Genomic DNA, 19,564 nt, shown 5'->3' with positions numbered 1-19,564 from the left:
AGCGATGTCGCTATTGCCCCCTAGGTTTTTCATTTTTTTTTTCACCTTTTACCCTCTTTTGGTTTAGCCTTATACTGCTGCTCAATTTTTGACTTTGACCTTCACTCCTTATCCATCCGACTCCTTCTTGGCTCCCTTTTGGCTTTGACCTCCGTTTTTTGGCCCTTGGACTTGGTTTGGCTTTATCTTTGCCCTCAGCTTGGCTTTGTCCGGCCTCTACTTCTCCCTTGCTCCTTTGGTTCTCCCCTTTATCCTTTCCTTGTCCGGTCCCTCTATCCTTTGCCTTTGCTTGGCCCGGACGCCCTTTGCAATGTCCACCCTTTCTCTTTCTCTCTCTCTCTCTCTCTCTCTCTCTCTCTCTCTCTCTCTCTCTCTCTATGCCGCGGGACTCACCTCTTACCATGAGGGGGGGGGGAGGCAATAGCGATGTCGCTATTGCCCTCCCTCTCTACTTCAAAATATCGGGGGCCCAACGGCCACGGGAACTGCCCCTGCCATGTCATCATTGCCCATCTCTCACACGCAGGCATCAATGCCTTCTCCGCCGGCCACTGCCAAAATTCGCGCACGCTGTGCCCCTCACTGCCGCGCGCCACTCGGCAGCGCCAAATCACAACGCCCGCTAGGCGTCCGCCATAGCTCACGGAGCGTGGAGCTCCCCACACTCCCTCTTGGTTAGCTTATGGGTTTCATGGCGTACCCTATGATGTGCGCAAGCCAAACGGCTTGCTGCGCATATGGGGCTATTCCAGGCGCCACGTGGCAGTATACAGTCTCAAGACCTTCCAAGGCTTTGTAAAATCTTTGAAAACATTCCATAAACAACCAATTTTTCCACATTGCTTGTCTGCGTGCCAACTTGCACCCGGTACTCGGATTTCGGGGCCATAAGTTTCAATTGATGGAGTCGGTTCCCGACTTTGAACACCTCTGTGCTCACCGCACTCAGACTCTCCTAGACCTACCAAACAAGGCCGACAATACACAAGAAAAGCATCTGTAATCACCGCTCAAGGGATAGCTCCCAACTTTGACCTGCAGTATCTTGCGGACTAGGAACCCGATTGGTGAACCGTCAATTTTGTGCTATTCCCCATGATGCACACTTCCGTCGAGAACCTTGGCGAGGCTAAAATGACGCCAGATGGAACACCCTTCAATGCAACCAAGTGGGCTCAGACCCGGCCCCTAGAAAATCTTCCAATGGCCATAACCTACCATCCAGAGCTCCGATTCGCAATCCGAGAAGATAGGCATGCTCCGTAACTCGAGCTCTACACATGTATGCACTGACACCAGCCCAAGCCACCTGTCCCCAGCTGCCCTGTCCGTCAGGGATCTGCAACATACCCTTTCTTTAAATCGCAATATCTTGCACACCGGGGCTCCGTTTGATGAGCCCTCTGGACCTGCTTCTAGAGCACCCTGAACTCTACATTCTAGGATGCTGACTTGGCCTTTCGAACATCTTGACTCACCCTCTCATCTGAATCATTGCAAAACACTTTTGGCCTAAAAAGCCGCTTGAAGCATACATTCCTACTACCCTTGGGCTGTCTAGGGCCTTAGTACCTACCCTAGCCTTCTGCACTGCACTCGACTGCACCCTTTGCCTAGCATAGACCACCTGCTAGCTTCAACCAACTTTGGCTGCACCAGTGGGCTAAACGCTCTCCATCACCTCCAAAACGAAGAATACCATCGCATACTTCTCCACACCATACTTCAAAGAGGGATGACAAAAAGCAAGAGAAGAAAAAGGCAAGAAAGAGGACACCCTCTTCTCCATCTTCTTCATCCTCTTCCTCTTATGAAAGTGATGGTGAAGACAAAGAAGATCAAGGAAAGAAAAAGGTGAGAAAGAGGTCACCCTCTTCTCCATCTTCCTCAAATTCTTCATCTTTTGAAGAAAGTGATGGTGCAACCTTTGCACCATCAAAAGGAAGAGCCATAGGAAATCCTATGCCATGTGGAAGAGGTCGTCCAAGCTCAAGAAATTCAAAGAGGGAGGGAAGAGCATCTCTTTCCTTACCTATGATGGCACTTTTGGCCAAAGTCTTGGCCTTTATCCAATAGTTCGATGCGGCGTTTGGAGATGAGGGCTTCACAGAGTCCTCTAAGCTATGCCATGTAGCTATGCACTTTCAAAATTCTGCCAGGCAATGGTGGTCTAGCCTACGGGCCAACGGTGAAGCTCCACAAACATGGAAACCTTTAAGAGCTTCTATTATGAAGTAGTTTCTGGCCACCGATGCCAAAGACAAAGTACTCACCTAATGGCAAAGCTTGAAGCTCTCTCCCTACGAATCCATTCACAAATATGTAGAAAAGTTTTGGGATTTACAACTCAAAGCCATTGTCTTCAAGAAGTTGGATTTTGGAGAGCAAAAGAAATTTTTTTTGTGCGGGCTTAACTGAAGAACTGGCGGAGTATGTCAACTCCCAATGGCCACGCACCATATCGGTGGTTATACAACATACTATGGTGGCCTCTCAAATCAATTTCCAAATGGGGGCTAAAAGAAATTCTAAGCCCACAGAAAATAAGGGTTCCAATGAGCCTAAGGGAAAGGACAATGTCCAAAAGTCTCCTAAGGGCAACTCCAACAAAGCTAAAGAGAAGGGAGTTTATAAAGGCAAAAATAAACTCTCTCCTAAAGAGCTTGTGCGTTATCGCAAGGATAACCATTGTTTCAAGTGCGGCGAGCAAGGGCATGCGTACTGCACTTGTCCCCAAAAGAACACCTGCTATGAACCTCCTAGAGCTACCTTGGTTGAAATCCACGAGGAGGAAATTCACCACAAAGGATCTCCTCTATGCCATGCTTGGGGAAAGGTAAGAGAACATGATGCTTTTATTCTCTTTTGACCCTGGTTCTACTCACAATTGTATATCTATAGAGTTGGCCACCAAGCTAGGCATACAAGCCTACGAGATGGGAGATGTCCTACCCGCAGACGGTGCTTTCAATGGGCAAGAAGCTTCAGTCACTCCCGTAATCGGGAAATTGAGGCTCCATGTCCAAAGCTATGTGGACAAAGAGGACTTCTTTATCTCTCCTCTCAAGCGTGAGGATGTAATCCTAGGGGCACCATGGTTTGATCGCATGGCTGCCAATGTTAAATTCCCTGAAAGGAGAATCTCCTTTAAGTTCAGGGAAAACGACATGTATATAGATGCTAAGGAAATGGGTAACACTATACCCATTGTACATACACAAGATTTCAACAAGTCAATAAAGAGCTCTATTTCCGTGTACATGATTTTTGTTAAAGATTCTCAATATGAATCTAATGTTCTAACAAAAGAAAATATACACAATCAAAAGTAATTAGAGTTATCCTATTTTCTCAAGGGGTTTCAAGATGTCTTTATTGACGACATCCCTTGTGAGCTACCTCATAAATGAGGCAATGTTGACCATGCAATTGAATTTCTTCCAGGAAGTTCACCGCCTAACAAACATCCTTATAGAGTTTCTCAAGTTCAACAAGAGGAGATTATGCAGCAAGTGCATGAGTTAGTTGAGAAGGGCATGGTTAGGCCTAGCTCATCTCCATTTTTTTCTCCTCTACTACTAGTGCAGAAGAAAGATGGCACATATCGTATGTGTGTCAACTATAGAGCACTGAATAGAATCACTAACAAGAATAGGTTTCTTGTTCCACGGGTAGAAGACCTATTTGATAAGCTACAAGGGTCCACCTATTTCAGTAGGATTGACCTAAAAAGTGGCTATCATCAAATAAGGATAGTTGATCAAGACATTGTAAAGACCCCATTTTGCACTATGTTTGGTCTTTACAAATATATTGTCATGCCTTTTGGCTTGACCAATGCACCAGCCACATTCAACCGCTTGATGGAGAAGCTATTCAGGCCTCACTGAACCTTTACTGGAGTGTTCTTTGACGATATCATCATCTATTCTAATTCATTAGATGAACACAAGCAACACCTCCAGGTAATATTTCAAGTTCTAGGAGAGGATAAACTTTATGTTAATTGAAAGAAAAGTGAATTTTTCTTACAAGAGATTCAGTATTTAGGTCACATTATCTCTCAAAATGGCATCCAAATGGATCCATCAAAGTTAGAGGTAATAAAAGGATGGCCTAAACCAAGGAATCTTCATGAGTTAAGGAGCTTTATAGGTATGTGCGCATACTATAGACACTTCATAGAAAAGTTCTCACTAATATCAGGACCATTACATGACTTGACAAAGAAAAACATTAGGTACACATGGTCTGCAAAGGAGAACAATGCTTTCAAAAAGCTTAAAGAAAAGATTATCTCTCAACCTCTACTTACACTACCGAATCCCTCAAAGCCATTTGAGGTCCGATGTGATGCTTGTGGTGATTTCCTTGGAGTTATTTTTCTTCAAGAAGGGCATGCCATAGGCTATGAAAGTCGAGGGCTCGACCCTGTTGAGCAAGCTCTAGGCATATATGAAAAGGAACTTCACACTTAGAAAACATAACTGAGGGTTTGGCAAGGTTGCAAAGCCTAGGTGGGCAACTAATTGTGGACAAATGCCACATTGGGGAGAGTAAAGTCATTCTATTAGGCCATGAAATTTCAGCAAAAGGTATCAACGCCAATCCAAGTAAGGTGTCCACACTCATAGCCCTACCTTCACCAACAATCGCACATCAACTGGTCTCTTTTTTACAAAAGTGAGGTACTTGAGTAGATTCATACATCTACTATCACAATTTTTTCTACCACTACAACAGCTCACTCAAAAATCAACTTTCACTTGGGACAAGGAAAGCGAACATCACTACAACAAGGTAAAGGAGGTCTTAGCCACCCTACCAACTATCTCACCACCTAAGTGGGATGAAAAATTCTATGTCACCTCAAGTGTGGGTGATGACTCATTGGGGGTTGTGCTACTCCAAAAGGATACAACAACATCTTTCATGAGGACAATTTACTTCTCTAGTCAAATGATGACAGCAGCAGAGAACAGTTTCACCCATGTGGAACACCTAGTCCTAGCTCTTAGATTTGCAACTACAAAGTTTAGGTCATATTTGATGCCTAATAAATTTGTGATTCTAGCCACGGATGAGATGTTTCCCTATGTTGTTCAACACATGGATGTGTCTACTAGGGTTACTAAATGGCTAGTTCGTCTGCAAGAATTTGACTACACGGTACATGTGGAAAGCAAGACAAAGGCAAGCTTGGGGGGACTCATGACCTACCAAGGATTTGAGAGGAAGGAGAAGCAATCGAAAGGAGAAGAAATTTGATTACTTCCAGTACCACCGATGGTAGAAGGAGCACACACTCTCTACTTTGATGGAGCCTACAAGCGAGCATCCAACAAAGCAGCTGCTGCAGGCATAGTGGTATTTGATGACAAAGGTATCAAGGTATTTTTGCTTGGCCAATTGTTAGATTCACATTCTAACAATGAGGCTGAGTATGCAGCACTAACCAAGGGTTTACAATGGTGCGTCTTGCAAGGGGTAAAACACCTTAATGTATTTGGGGATGCTCTACTTTTGGTAAGGCAAGTAATTAAATGGAGTATGGAAATGCAAGAATCCTAGCTTGAGGACTCTCGTAAGCGGTGTAAAAACCTTGTTGGGTAAGTTTGAAGAAGTTTAGATACACCATATCCCAAGGGCTCAAAACCATGAAGCAGATGCCCTTGCAAGTGAAAGGCTGTAGGAAGTGGTGGTTGGGGCTATAAAGCTAAAGCTCCCTCTCTTTCAAGGTAGTGATGCCTTACCTGATATCAATTGAACTTAAGAATTGTTATTCAAGAGTAAATAGGATAACCAATCTACCACACTTGGTTGCTAAGAAGCGAGACAAGGATTCCCTTTTCTTTCTTCGCATCACAAGTCTGTTGCCCGTGAGAAACTTTCCCTAATGAATAAAACTTGCAGAGCTTAAATTTGTTTGATATATGTATATATCTATATGTCCCCCCCCCCCCCCCCCGCCCCTTTCTATTCCATTTCCATTGGAGCAACAGGAAGAAAACAAATTTCGCTAGGGCGACCTTTATCACCGGCAGATTTGATCCAGCGGGCTATAACACAGTGGAGGATCGGATGAGCAGAGACAAATGCATTGGGGAAAAACATTATCCCCATTTGTCCTACACTTGCATGGACTCTGCTCCCACCTGAGCCACTACCCACCTCTGGGATTATCGGCAGTGTCGTTGCTACCGAGACGACACGCAACCAGCTTGTTTAGCCGCCAAAAACATTCACTTGTTTAGCTTGTCAGCTGGCGACTGCACACACCGACCTATACATGCTGCTAATTTTGAAAATCATGCAAAGTGAAGCCACTTTTCTTTGAAGCTCTCTCTCTCTCTCTCTCTCTCTCTCTCGCCGTGCTCTTTCTGTGAGCTGTATGAAACCAACCAACCCCCCCATCCCATGCAGTGGCTGGTTTGTTTGTCCACAATCTCTCAACATGCAGCTTCAGCCAAACCAACCACCCATGCAGTGGCCTTTTTCTGTCTCCCTCTCAGTGGTCTCTCAATGGCTTTTGATCGCCATCTAATCTCTCTCTAGCTCTTCAGCTAGCGGCCACACACACCGTCCATATTTTCGGTCTCTATTTGACCAAATGCTATCGAACTCTTTCATGCTCTCTCAGTTTTTTGCCTACACACTCTCTCTTTCCCTCTAATCCTTTGACGGCGCACCACCTGCACCACCTGTTGCTTCTGCATGAGAGACTATTTTGGGCCATGCAATCATAACTTGTGCAAACAATGGAGGTGGCTCAGCCTGCAATCAAAGGGGTGACGTTAGGGAGCACGTCTACAAAAAAAGGGAGGCTGCAAGGCACTGGGGGAGCATGGAAGGAGGGCCGTGAGCATGGCTACAAAGTAGGAGAGGAGCAACATGCATGGCAAAGAAGGGCCATCAACACATGGGTTCAGGACTTTGGCCAGAGACGTCCAACAATTGCGTGTAGCGTTTTCCTTAAGGATGATATTAGTGATAGTAAATATGATGACGATCACGAGGATCATGCTGATAATCAGCTCTCAAAGCTCTTCATCGATTGATATCGACACCCCCCAACCATCCCCACCCAAGTAGTCTACTTACAGAGGAGGACATTGACGAAGTTCCTCCATGGCTGCTACAACACTCTCTACGACGCCGCTCGCTGCAACACATCCTCGGGCATCCACGTTGTAGATGGCGATTAAGTTTATTTTTTGGGTTTTAACTTTAGTGTTCTTACAATTTAGTCTTTTACTGTTCTTCATTTTGTTTTGTATCCAAACATTGGCTTAGATCCATCAGGACTATTTGAGTTTGATCCCATGGTCTTCTGAAGACGAGTAATGTAACATTTCCTTTTTGCTATCTCTCTTTCCCCTCCCACTACGACTCCTTACGACGACGGACATTGATGAACGCTCTTCGGTGCCCACTGCAATACTTTCTCCGATGTCGGACACCCACGTGCATTGTCGATGACGATATTGCTTTTCATCACGACTTTAGGCGTTTAGTTTAAATCTCTCAGTCTTTCCTTTACTTCATTTTGTTTTTGCACCCACACATTGGAGTCAACCCACAAGGATTGTATCACTTTGGTCTCATTATTCATAGGAATATAACATTTCATCTCATTTCTCTCTCTCTCTCTCTCTGTCTCTCTCTCTCTCTCTTGCCCCCCCCCCGTTCCTCACTCAGAATTTGTTACTATGGCTGATAAAATATCTCTATAACGTGACCAATATATCTAACATATGTTGTTAAGTTAAATAAGGGTTTCCTTCAAAGTCTCTTTACTTGGCATAATGGTTGCCTTGATAAATCAATTATTCTCTTAGAGCTCAAATAGGAAACCCAAATTAAAAGTCATCAATAATTAAAATTTACCTTTAAACTTGAAAACAAATAGCTAGTGTAGCCTAGAGATCTTGAACAACATTTGGTTTGCAAACATAGCTATATAATCATAACAATAATAACTAAATAAATATACATATATTCTTGTAATGCATGTTCTCTTCTAGCACATCTACTGACACAATTGTTCATAAACCTCTTTAAAGAAGGATAAGCTACCCACTAATTGTCTTACTAAGAGAAAAGTAACATCTATCCACAGGCCGTGAAGTTAGTGGTACTTAACAACTTGAAAAATTCTAGAGTTTGTCATGAATATAGATGTTCCATACTTCAGTAGATTGTGATTAATTTTAAACTCTACATAGCTCAATGTGCACATGTCTAAGGGTCCTCATTTCTTTCTAAGTGTTAGGTGAAACTATAAACAAGTGATAGATTTATTTACTTATTTTAAAACCTTTTTTTTTTTTGTTCCATCATATGGTATAATGATAGTGCAATTTTTGTTACATATTACTTGATATAGTTTCATTTATTTTCTTCTGTATGACATCCATGCTATTGTTTCTAGTACTCCTCTGTAGCTGATTAAGGTAAACCATGATGAATATAAGGTCATATAGTTAGAATGCATTATTATTATTATTATTATGATTATTATTACTCAATTTTATTTGACAATAGTTTAAACAAAAGTCCCATTATTAGTTTCCTAATTGGAATTACTATTTGCCCTTCTTATTGTTATCACACGACATTAATCTCTGCTAAGTACCATCCCTACATTGTAAACAAACTCTCATTACCAACTTTTAAAATTTTTAATGAATTTAGTGTGTGCTTCAATTTGTTTTAGAATTGTTTAGAAATCATGTTTACTGCTTTGTCTTTGCGAATTACTATTGCAGACAAAGCTAACCATCATACTCTTATATCAACGAACCCCCATGTAGTAGTTTTTTTGGAATGTTCTCTACAGCATTTTAATTGTCCTTGCTTTAAGATCTCATTATTATAAAACATCTCTCAACTGCACATACTGCAATGTACTTGATATTATGCTACTGTGATGATATTCACCTTTTCAACTCTCTTGTAAGCTGTTTTTTTTGTAGTATAGATACGGGACAAGCTCAACGAGTTTGCAACAAGAATCTTTTTTTCTTATCTGCATTCTTTTATGACATGTGAGAATTAACCATCCCTAACATTGTGTCTTCTATTTACACTGAATGCAATTTCTATTGAGATGAATTGTCATTGAATTGTACAACTCCCACGAGAGCTAAGGTGCTTTGGGATACTGGAAAAACCGTTTGTAAGTATTTTCTCAGCTGAGAATAGTGCAATTTTGTGTCAAACAGATAGTAAATATTTTTCTTAATTTTATGTCTTGTCTAGTCCATTGGTCACATGCACACAAGTTTGCCAATTTAGGCAGTGTGTCAATGCTCATCTGGTGCAAATTTGCTGATTTAGGCAGCAAAAAGATTCACATTTTTTTAAAACAATTCCAAATGCAGATTCGCCGATTTAGGCAGCATTAGTGCAAATTCCCCGGTTTAGGAAGCACGTCTTATTGGTGTAGATTCGCCAATTTAGGCAACACCAATCATGAAATCATGCTACAGTGGCTGGCCCCCACTGTAACTGGTATGATTTTGTTACTCGGGTATAGAAAATGAAAGATATTTTGGATTTGGAATTGGATTTGAAATTGGTATATGATGATTTTCTATCGCGACAGTATTTATGAAGTGAACTAGAGGTTGATGAGAACTGATTTATACAATGATGAGTGTGACCAATGATGCCTTGATTCATCAAGGTATGACATATACTGCTTATTCTAGTGGTTGTTACCATATACATGTGGTAGTGATGTGTGTGAACACACTAGGACCGCCGGGGCATTTTTTCCCTCTTTAGGAGGTTTTTTCCCCCGTGCATTGTATATACGCCCATCACTCTAGGGCTATCCATCTTTCCATTGCACACTAAGTAACACACTCTCTATTGTGTGCCTTGAGCTTCCTTCGTCTTCTCCAAGCTGTGTGTGTTTCTCTGCAACCCTAATTCCAACAATTGGTATCAGAGCAGGTCACGTCCTCCCGGGCTTAGTCGCCAGCTGCTCCAGCACACGCCTGCTCACTTTCTCCGATTTCAGTGAGCTTTGGCGAGCGTTCGCAGGTCGACAAATATTTTGGGGGTGCTCGAAGAGCTTGGTATGCTCAGAATTTTGATTTGGGCTCATTTCGGCCTCCGTTTCCACTACGGGCAGTACTGCACAGGCTATTTCGTCATTTTGTGCAGATTTTCTGTCAGTGCCGTTTTCTGCATAACAGGTGCCTTATAGTCTTCTACGGTTTGTGCTATATAGCACAAGTTGTTCCCGCTCCATTTCTCCTATTTTCGGGCAGTTTTCACATCAGGTGCAACATTTACCATGGCTGACAACAACAACACAGGTGTGTTCAAGATGTTTGCTGCTGAGGACAGGTTGGATGGGGACAACTACCCTATGTGGGCTTATATGATGCAACATGTTCTTGTGTCAAAAGGTGTCTGGAACATTGTGCAGGGCATTGATGTACGTCCTGGTTCTGAAGATGTAGGCGATGTTGAGGATGTTGCAGGTCTTGCTGCAAGGATTGCAACTGTTAGAGTTGTTTTGCCTATGGCAGAACAAGCTCGTTGGGATGTTAAGGATGTGCATGCTCATGCATTGATTGCGTTGTCTGTGAAGCGCACCATTATTCCTCACATCCGTTCAGCAAAATCTGCAAAACAGGCTTGGGATATTCGAGCAGGTCTTTATGCAAGCCGCAATGAGGCTAAAATTGCTTTGCTGCGTAAAGAGCTAGAGTCGAAGATTATGCATGAGGAAGATGATATGGACACTTTCCTTGCTAGTGTCAAGGATATCAATGAGCAACTCATTTCTGCAGGTGAAGTCATTTCGGACAGTTCCCTTGTGCAGACTGTTCTTGATGCCTTACCAGATTCCTACGAGACTTTTGCTAGTACTTGGAGACTGATGACCCAAGGAAATCCTGAAGTTGTCAAGTTTGATGCATTATGCACATTGCTGTTGCAAGAGTCACTTTCTAGAAAAAACAGGACTAGGTAGCGTGCAGTTGAACAGCTTTTATTGCTTCTCAAAGAAAGGGTGGTAACAGTAATGCAGCCACTTCTTATGGTTCTGCTGCGAGTGGCAAAAATTCTGTTCCTAATGCTTCTGGTGGAAGCACTTCGTCTGGCAATTCTGGTGATAAGGGCAAAAAGAAGATGCGTTGCCATTATTGTAAAGCCAATGATCACTTGATCAAGTCGTGTCCTAAGTTGAAGGCCAAAGAGGCTATGAAGAAAGAGGGTGGTTCCACTGCAAATGCTGGTTCCACTACAAATGCAGCCATTGTTGAGTCTTCTGTGAAAGGAGATTGTGATGCTGATGTTGATGCAGAATGGGCTTTTAGCGCAGAGTGCACTTACAATCCTGCTATCCATGATGCATGCTTGTCAGTTGCTACAGATTCACATGTGTGGTATTTCGACAGTGGTGCTGCAAAGCACATTACCTCACATCGTGAATTTTTTACCTCTCTCGAGTCTGTCCCTCATGGGAATTCAGTCACTTGTGCCAACAATGCCTCTTATCCAGTTCAGGGAGTTGGAAAGATTGTGCTCACTGCTGCTAATGGCAGTTCCTTCACACTTGTTGATGCACTTTATGTACCTGGGATCAAGAAGAATCTCTTGTCTATATCCGCACTTGCTAGACTTGGACTTGTAGTCAAATTTGTGGATGACAGATGTACAGTTCATGATCTCAGTTTTGGTGATGAAATTGTTGCATCTGGGCTTTTGTGCCATGGGTTGTATAAGCTCACTTTGTATGACAAGTGTGGACAAAATTTTGCAAATGCTGTTGTAGATTCAAGGGCTATTTCAGATGCAAAACTTTGGCATGCACGTTTTGGTCATCTGAATTTTGCCAGTTTGCTGCGTTTGCAGAAATCTGATATGGTTGCTTCTTTGCCGCCTCTTGAAGCACCTGTCAAACATGTTTGTGAAGGCTGTATTCTGGGTAAAATGCAGCGTTCTAAGTTTCCAAAGGATGGTTCAGTTAGGGCCACATGCAGGTTGCAGCTTGTGCATAGTGATGTTTGTGGGCCCATGCAAACTCCGTCTTTGGGCAATTACCTGTACTTCATGACTTTCATTGATGATTACTCCAGGCATGCATGGGTATTTCCGCTTAAAACGAAGTCCGAAGTTTTTATGTGCTTCAAACAATTTTTGGCTATGGCTGAAAATGTCTCAAAATGTACTATGGGCACCCTCCGTTCCAATCGAGGGGGGGAGTATATGTCTCATGAATTTAATGCATTTCTGGCTAGTCGTGGGATAAAACACCAATGTACAGTGCCTTATACACCTCAGCAAAATGGTGTTGCTGAGAGGAAAAACAGGTCACTAACGGAAATGGCACGATGTATGGTCAAAAGTCAAGCTTTGCCGCATTCTTTTTGGCTTGAGGCCATCATGTGTGCCACTTATGTACTTAACAGGTGTCCTACGAAAGCTTTGCAATCTATTACTCCATATGAAGCATGGCATGATAGAAAACCTTCTATTGAGCACATGCGTGTTTTTGGCTGTTTGGCATATGCTTTGGTGCCACAAGTGCAGCGCAGAAAATTGGATGATAAGGCTGTCAAATGTATTTTTGTTGGTTATAGTGTTGAAAGCAAAGGTTACAGGTTGTATCATCCACAAACAAAACATATTCTGGTTTCACGGGATGTAGTGTTTGTGGAAGACTCTGTTCAGCCCTTGCTGTCATGTACTAGAGACAGTAATGTAAGCTCACAGGACATTTATGACACTTTGTTGCCTCTTTTCAGTGGTGGAAATACGAATGTAAGTTCCAATGAGGCAAATGTACAGCCTATGGGGGTTTCTGAAAATGTTTTAGAACAGCCTATTACTGATGCAGATGTACATGATGTACTTGATGAGGAAAGGGCTGAAAATGAGCAGGCTAGAGGTATGCCAAAATGGCTGGTGCACACTTTGCGTGACAGTAAATTGGATGCACCTTTATCTAGTCGTACTCGTTTAGGCTCTCGCCATGCATCTTATGCATCAGATTGTTATGCTTTGGCTGTGTCTAGTTTACATGATGTTGAGGAGCCTCTGTCTTTTGATGAAGCACAGAATTCAGAAAATTGGATTGCTGCCATGAAATCAGAATATGATGCACTTATAGAGAATGACACATGGACTTTATGTGATTTTCCTCCTGGCAAAAAGGCCATTGGTACGAAGTGGGTTTACAAGTTGAAACGCAAGCCGGATGGTGAGATCGATCGCCATAAGGCTCGACTTGTTGCAAAGGGTTATGCACAACAAAAAGGCATAGATTATGAAGAGACTTTTGCTCCCACTTGTCGTATGACTACTGTGCGTTTTCTATGTGCATTGGCAACTCATTTTGGTTGGGATGTACATCAATCAGACATTGTTACTGCTTTCTTGAATGGTGACATATTTGAGGAAGTTTATGTAACGCAGCCTCGCGGTTTTGTCATAAAAGGACAAGAGGACAAAGTGTGCAAATGTAAGAAGGCTTTGTATGGGTTGAAGCAATCTCCTCGTGCTTGGTATGAGAAAGCTGACACTCATTTGGTTAAACGAGGCCTTTGTAACAGTCCAACAGAACGCACATTGTATGTAAAGCGTGAGGATGATGTATTTCTCATTGTGGTTCTTTATGTTGATGATTTGCTGATCACTGGACCAAATGAGAGACATATTGCTGAATTTAAGGCTGATTTGAATGCTACTTTCAAGATGAAAGATTTGGGGTTGTTGCATCATTACTTGGGTATACAGTTTAAGCAGTGTGATGGTGGTATTGCCTTGTGTCAGAAAAGTTACATAGAGACATTGCTATGTAAGTTTGGACTTGAGGATTGCAAACCTATTGCCACTCCCATGGAAACAGGTTTGAAGTTGAGTCTACATGATGCTGGCAATCCTGCTAATGTCACTCTTTACCAAACTGCTGTTGGCTGCCTCATTTATGTATGCAACACGAGGCCAGATATTCAATTTGCAATCTCGCAGGTCAGCAGATTTATGCATAGCCCAGGGTCTAAGCATTGGCAGGATGTCAAGAGGATTTTCCGCTACCTTAGTGGCACTTTACATCTTGGCTTGTTTTATCCCAAGGGGGGATCATTGCCGCCAGACTTACATGCTTTTTCGGACTCAGATTGGGCTGGTTGTTTTGACACGCGAGTGTCCACAAGTGGTTTTTGTTTCATGCTTGGCAGTTCATGTATATCATGGTTGAGCAAGAAGAAACCTACTGTGGCCACTTCGAGTTGTGAGGCTGAGTACAGGGCAGTCTTCACAGCTACGGTTGAGTGTGTATGGCTCAGACGCCTTATGGCTGACTTGGGTGTTGGACAGGACACTGCCAACACTATCTACACTGACAGTCAGAGCACATTGGCAGTTGCGAGGAACCCAATTTTTCATGCTCGCACAAAGCACATTGAGGTGCATTACCACTATGTCAGGGAGAGGCTCTCAGCAGGAGAGATCAGTTTGTCTTATGTGCCAACACAGGACAACCTTACAGATCTTTTCACAAAGGCATTGTCTCGTGAGAAGCTTGAAGCTTTCCGCAAAGCTTTGGGCTTACTCCCCTTTGTGGACTGATCCTGTCCTCAGGGCATGGCACTTCCCTTTACTCATGTGCCAGCTCTCGTTCACCGCATCACTCCAGGGGGGATTTGTTACCATATACATGTGGTAGTGATGTGTGTGAACACACTAGGACCGCCGGGGCATTTTTTCCCTCTTTAGGAGGTTTTTTCCCCCGTGCATTGTATATACGCCCATCACTCTAGGGCTATCCATCTTTCCATTGCACACTAAGTAACACACTCTCTATTGTGTGCCTTGAGCTTCCTTCGTCTTCTCCAAGCTGTGTGTGTTTCTCTGCAACCCTAATTCCAACAGTGGTATGGGACACTAGAATAAGTAGTATGTGGATGACGACAGTCATAACCAATGTGTCTAATTTTATGGCTTTTTCTTTTACTATTTGATACAAATTTCTAATCATTGTTTTTGACAAGTATTGTTTGTAGATTTTATCTTCGCAACTGAGAACAGTTACTTTCCAACGGAGAGGTATGTTATAGAATTGATATTTTATTATCTATTGCAATTGACAGGTGGCAAAAGAATAAGCAGATAATGGATTATGCAGAAGGATATTACATTTGATTATTTAGGTGCTCTTTATGAGCTTTGGCCAATTATGTCTGGTCGGCCAGTTTGTACTCATTTTTGGGCATTCAAGAAATCTATAAATAATTATGTGCAAGAGGGAAATGCTCACTCTTGCATGGGGGGAGATTACACCCAGTGTCTGTGTATTCTTCTCTCCTCTCCCCTCTTCTCTCTCGTCTATTGGCGTAGCACTCCACTGTAGGAGGTGCGCCTACACGTATTCTCTTTTGCTCTGTCTTGCTCCCAATCTCTCTCTGTTTGTATACATCGCGGTTTATGTGCTATGGGAATTTCTAGGTATGCAGATTTGTCAGTTTATGATAGATATTGTGTTATCTTGGGTATTTTGCAGGGCAACCATGTTTCCGTTTGTAGCAAACAAAGCTGCTCTAGACTTATAACCACCAAGTACATTTTGTACAAGTTGTGGAAACCAAAGTTTGTAGTTCAAATTGCTATTGATTGAGAGATTGGATGCACCATAAGAGGCAACAACTCAATATTCTGCAAGCGTAATTTTGTTCATATATTTGCAATCAGTCAAGTTATATTAAAATAGAAATTCTGGTGTTAGAGACCAGTCAACTCATATTTCAATAGTAGGAAGTGTCAACTAAGAAACATTGCCAACCTTAGAGTCAATTTTGGAGGAAAACCTTTTTGATACTTCATCAAAGAGACCTTACACCTATATGGACGAGGGATCCAAAAGGGCGAGTTTTAAGGAGGAAACCAAAATGGGAGCGAGACCATCACAAACAACACCAAATATGAAACTTTTGAACCTGCAATACCAATTTGAAAATAAAAAGGGTGCCAAATTCTACAAAGAAGGTATGGATCATTACTACAAAAAAATAAAAGAGAGACCTAGTGAGCTCAAGCTCATAGTGCCCATAGATTATAGTGGAAATTGATATTTTGATGAGGATGGAAACGTGTAATTAGTTGTGCACAATCCCTTTATTGTGGAAAAGTGGGGATTGATAGGCACGAAGGAAAAGGTTGATGTTGAGGAAAAGATATCAAAGTTGGACATTCGTAATGTAAAGCTTAGGCAAGTGAATGTGGCTACTCGAGTGAACAATGTAAACATGCATGTGGGTTTATACAAGTACAATAATGGAGAAAAAATTCTCTATTACATTTATGATGAACCCAATGTGAGAGAGTTAATGGAGTAAAATGCTTATATGTGTTCACACACGAAGTGGAGAGAGATACTGAAGTGATCATGCTTGACAAGAATGGTCGAAAGTACCCTACAATGGATTGTAAGGAGCTTGAGGGATATACATACTTCAAAGGACCACTCCACTAGTAATATGACACCCCTAGCATGCATAGATCAACTGTCTCAAAAGTAAGTCCGTCGAGAGCAAGAGACCAAGATTCTTTTAGTCGACTACATTTTTCAGAACCTAGACCGATAAGATCCTTGAGTTCAAGGGTATCTATAACCATGCATCAAGGTAGTGATATTCTAGACACAATTTTCAGCGCAAGGGTGCCTAATACTAGAACTCAGGGTAGAGACATGAGACCTGAGGAGAGCGTAATGAACAAACTCCATCAAGAGCCCCTATGAGAGGATATAAGGCAAGAGATTTTATAATAGCAGAGCCTAGAATAATGAGAATGGTAGCAAAAATGAAAAGAATGCAGCCTTCCAAGTGGGGAAGTGTGTGCCCAAAATGTATAGCGGATCAGGATATCCATACACGCATGTTTTCATATTTAAGCAAGTATTAAGAGAGAAACAAGTTGCATATTTCCATACGCAGTACAAAGGATTTGGTTTGACATTGGAAGGAATAGCATTGACTTGGCTCCATCCACTGAATAGTAGATATTTCCTAAACATTGATCAACACTTGCAAGAGTTTTTCGAGGAGTTCTCTAAGAGAGGAATCAAGCACAACATGATTTTCCAAATTTATGTTTTTAAGCAAAAGGAGAAAAAAAAGGTGAAGGAAGCTTTGATTTGCTTCAAATAGTACATTGAGAGATATCCAGTCCGAGAGTTACCGCAAGACAATTGATTGCCGGTTCTCTTTATAGAGGGCTTGAGAAACAAAACTCTCAAAAAGAACTTGCACTTGAAGTCATGCACCACATTCAAACAAGTCAATAGAGAAGATTTGTATCTAGTAGTTCCTGTCAAAGTGCTAACAAGAGCTCAAGCTCAAGAAGCAGCCAAAACAAGCTAGTGGGGTGAATGAGTTGAAACTTCCAGAACAAACCGAGTTTGAAAGTGGGTTAGTGAGAACTCAACAGAAATCATGGAGAGAAAAGAGGCTGAGGGAAAAGGCGGCTTTAGAGACGGAACTAAAGCAAACAAGGGAATAGCTTAGGTGTGAACAAGTGAATAAAGAAAACAACAAGGGAGCAAAAGAGTCAAAGACTATATGAGGCGGATTAGTCTTGGTTTGAAAAGGTGAACGAGCATTTAGATGCTATGTTTCAAGTCTATGAGGCGAGGTTGAAGAGCAATCAAACATTGGAGCAAATATTGTTGACCTATTTGCATCTTAAAATAGAAACCAAATGAATGGAAATGTGAAAAAATCTCATAGAGAGGCTCAAGTCTTAATGCAATTAGAAACATTGAAAATCCTTGAGCAAGTAGTGCATGTGCCAGAAAAGGAGAACTCAAGTTCACTCAAGGAAAACAACACGAACAAAAAACCACAATGAAAAAAGAAGAACCATTGGATACAAGGGCTTTTGCGAACATGGCAGATGAGACCAAGTCCAATTCTTGAAGTGGACAAGACATGGTCACAATCGTTATGGGAGACAATAAAAAACACAAAAGAAAAAAGTGTCACATTGCAATCCACACCAATTTTGGAGATAAACATGGATCATGAGATCTATCTTGGGGATATACGCACATTGTATGAAAATGCAAGGATGAGCAAATTTAAAGAAATAAAGAAAAAATAAAACCAAGATCAAAGCTAAAGCATCAACAAAGATGTCCAAAACTAAACGCAGAAGTGCATATCAAAAGCTAAAACATACGCTAGAAGAGGTTTCGACAAATAAGATGGAAAGTGAAGAGGATGTCAACACAAAAAAGTTTGATGCACCCTCTCACTACAAAAACTACACTATTCAGGAGCGACGTATTGTGATTGAGAAACCGATGAGGGAACATAAAGAACAAAGAACATCATATTATGGGCCGAATAATGCAAAGAGAATTGATCTAGCCAAACTAGGGGAAGGATCGAAATCATCTTGCATGTGCACAGATCTCACCGAAGAGGAAGAGCAACTTATGATAACTACTCTCAAGCAATATAGAGATGCGTTTGCTTGTTCATACAAAGATCTTAAGGGAATGGATCCAAAAATATATCAATATAAAATACCTAAAGAGTGATGATAAACCGTGCATACAATGTTGGATAGGAGGAAGGGAGTACACACCTAGAGCACAAACAATTTGCCTTTCTATAGCTCAGGGTAAACACAACACCCCAATCCACTGGGATTCAGCTTCAAAATCCTCTTTCCTCTTAGTGATAGCCGTTTTTCGGCTCTCCATAATTTCCATAGTAAGTTACTCCACCCTAACAAATTCACCCAAACGCTATGGCTATCCCTACCATTTCACTGTACATAGGCGTGTATGAGTTAGGGGGCTTTTCCCATATCTTCTTAAAAACCCTCAGCTAGCTAGTCACTGTGCTAGTTGAGCCAAAAAAATAAAAAAATAAAAAAATAAAAGTATATTATGGCTTCTTTGTGTGTAAATATTTCATTGTATATATGGCCTAAATATAGGGATTTTTTATAATTATTTTGGTATTTTATTTAAATATTTCTACTTAGGTGTGTGTTTTATTAAACCTATGTACACCTTCTTTCATCCTCTTACACCATAATTATATTTTTTGCCAATATGTACATACTCTAACCTCATATTTTTCCTTTATACAAATCACTCCCACATTTTCACCCTCACCCTCGTGAAAACAAAAAATTGATTTCTACTCATTGGTTCCGTTTATTATATTATTTACTTGCATACCTTTTCCTCTTTCACCCAAAATAATTCAAGGAGGGACCATATCATATGATTCCAATATCTTTCCATATCCATAACTCCTCCATATTTTTATTATTATCTTTACTCATTATTCTAACACCATGTGCTCATTGAGCTAAAGTCCATGAATAGTCCATACACTAGTCCCACCATGTATATATTTCTTTATTCACCAATAATCCTCCTCCATGCATGGGTCAAGGGCAAATTGGATGCTTTGTATTATAATATGACAAAGGAGGGGCTCACTCTTGGATGCATTGTACAAATTCAACAAAGGAGGGGGCCACTAAAAGACTTTTGCAGGCATAAAAACAGGCTTTTTGGTGAGAA

The sequence above is a fragment of the Adiantum capillus-veneris genome, chromosome 25, assembly GCF_014529385.1.
Source record: "Adiantum capillus-veneris isolate H3 chromosome 25, ASM1452938v2, whole genome shotgun sequence".
Taxonomy (NCBI): Eukaryota; Viridiplantae; Streptophyta; class Polypodiopsida; order Polypodiales; family Pteridaceae; genus Adiantum; species Adiantum capillus-veneris.
Note: the sequence above shows the minus strand (reverse complement) of the source record.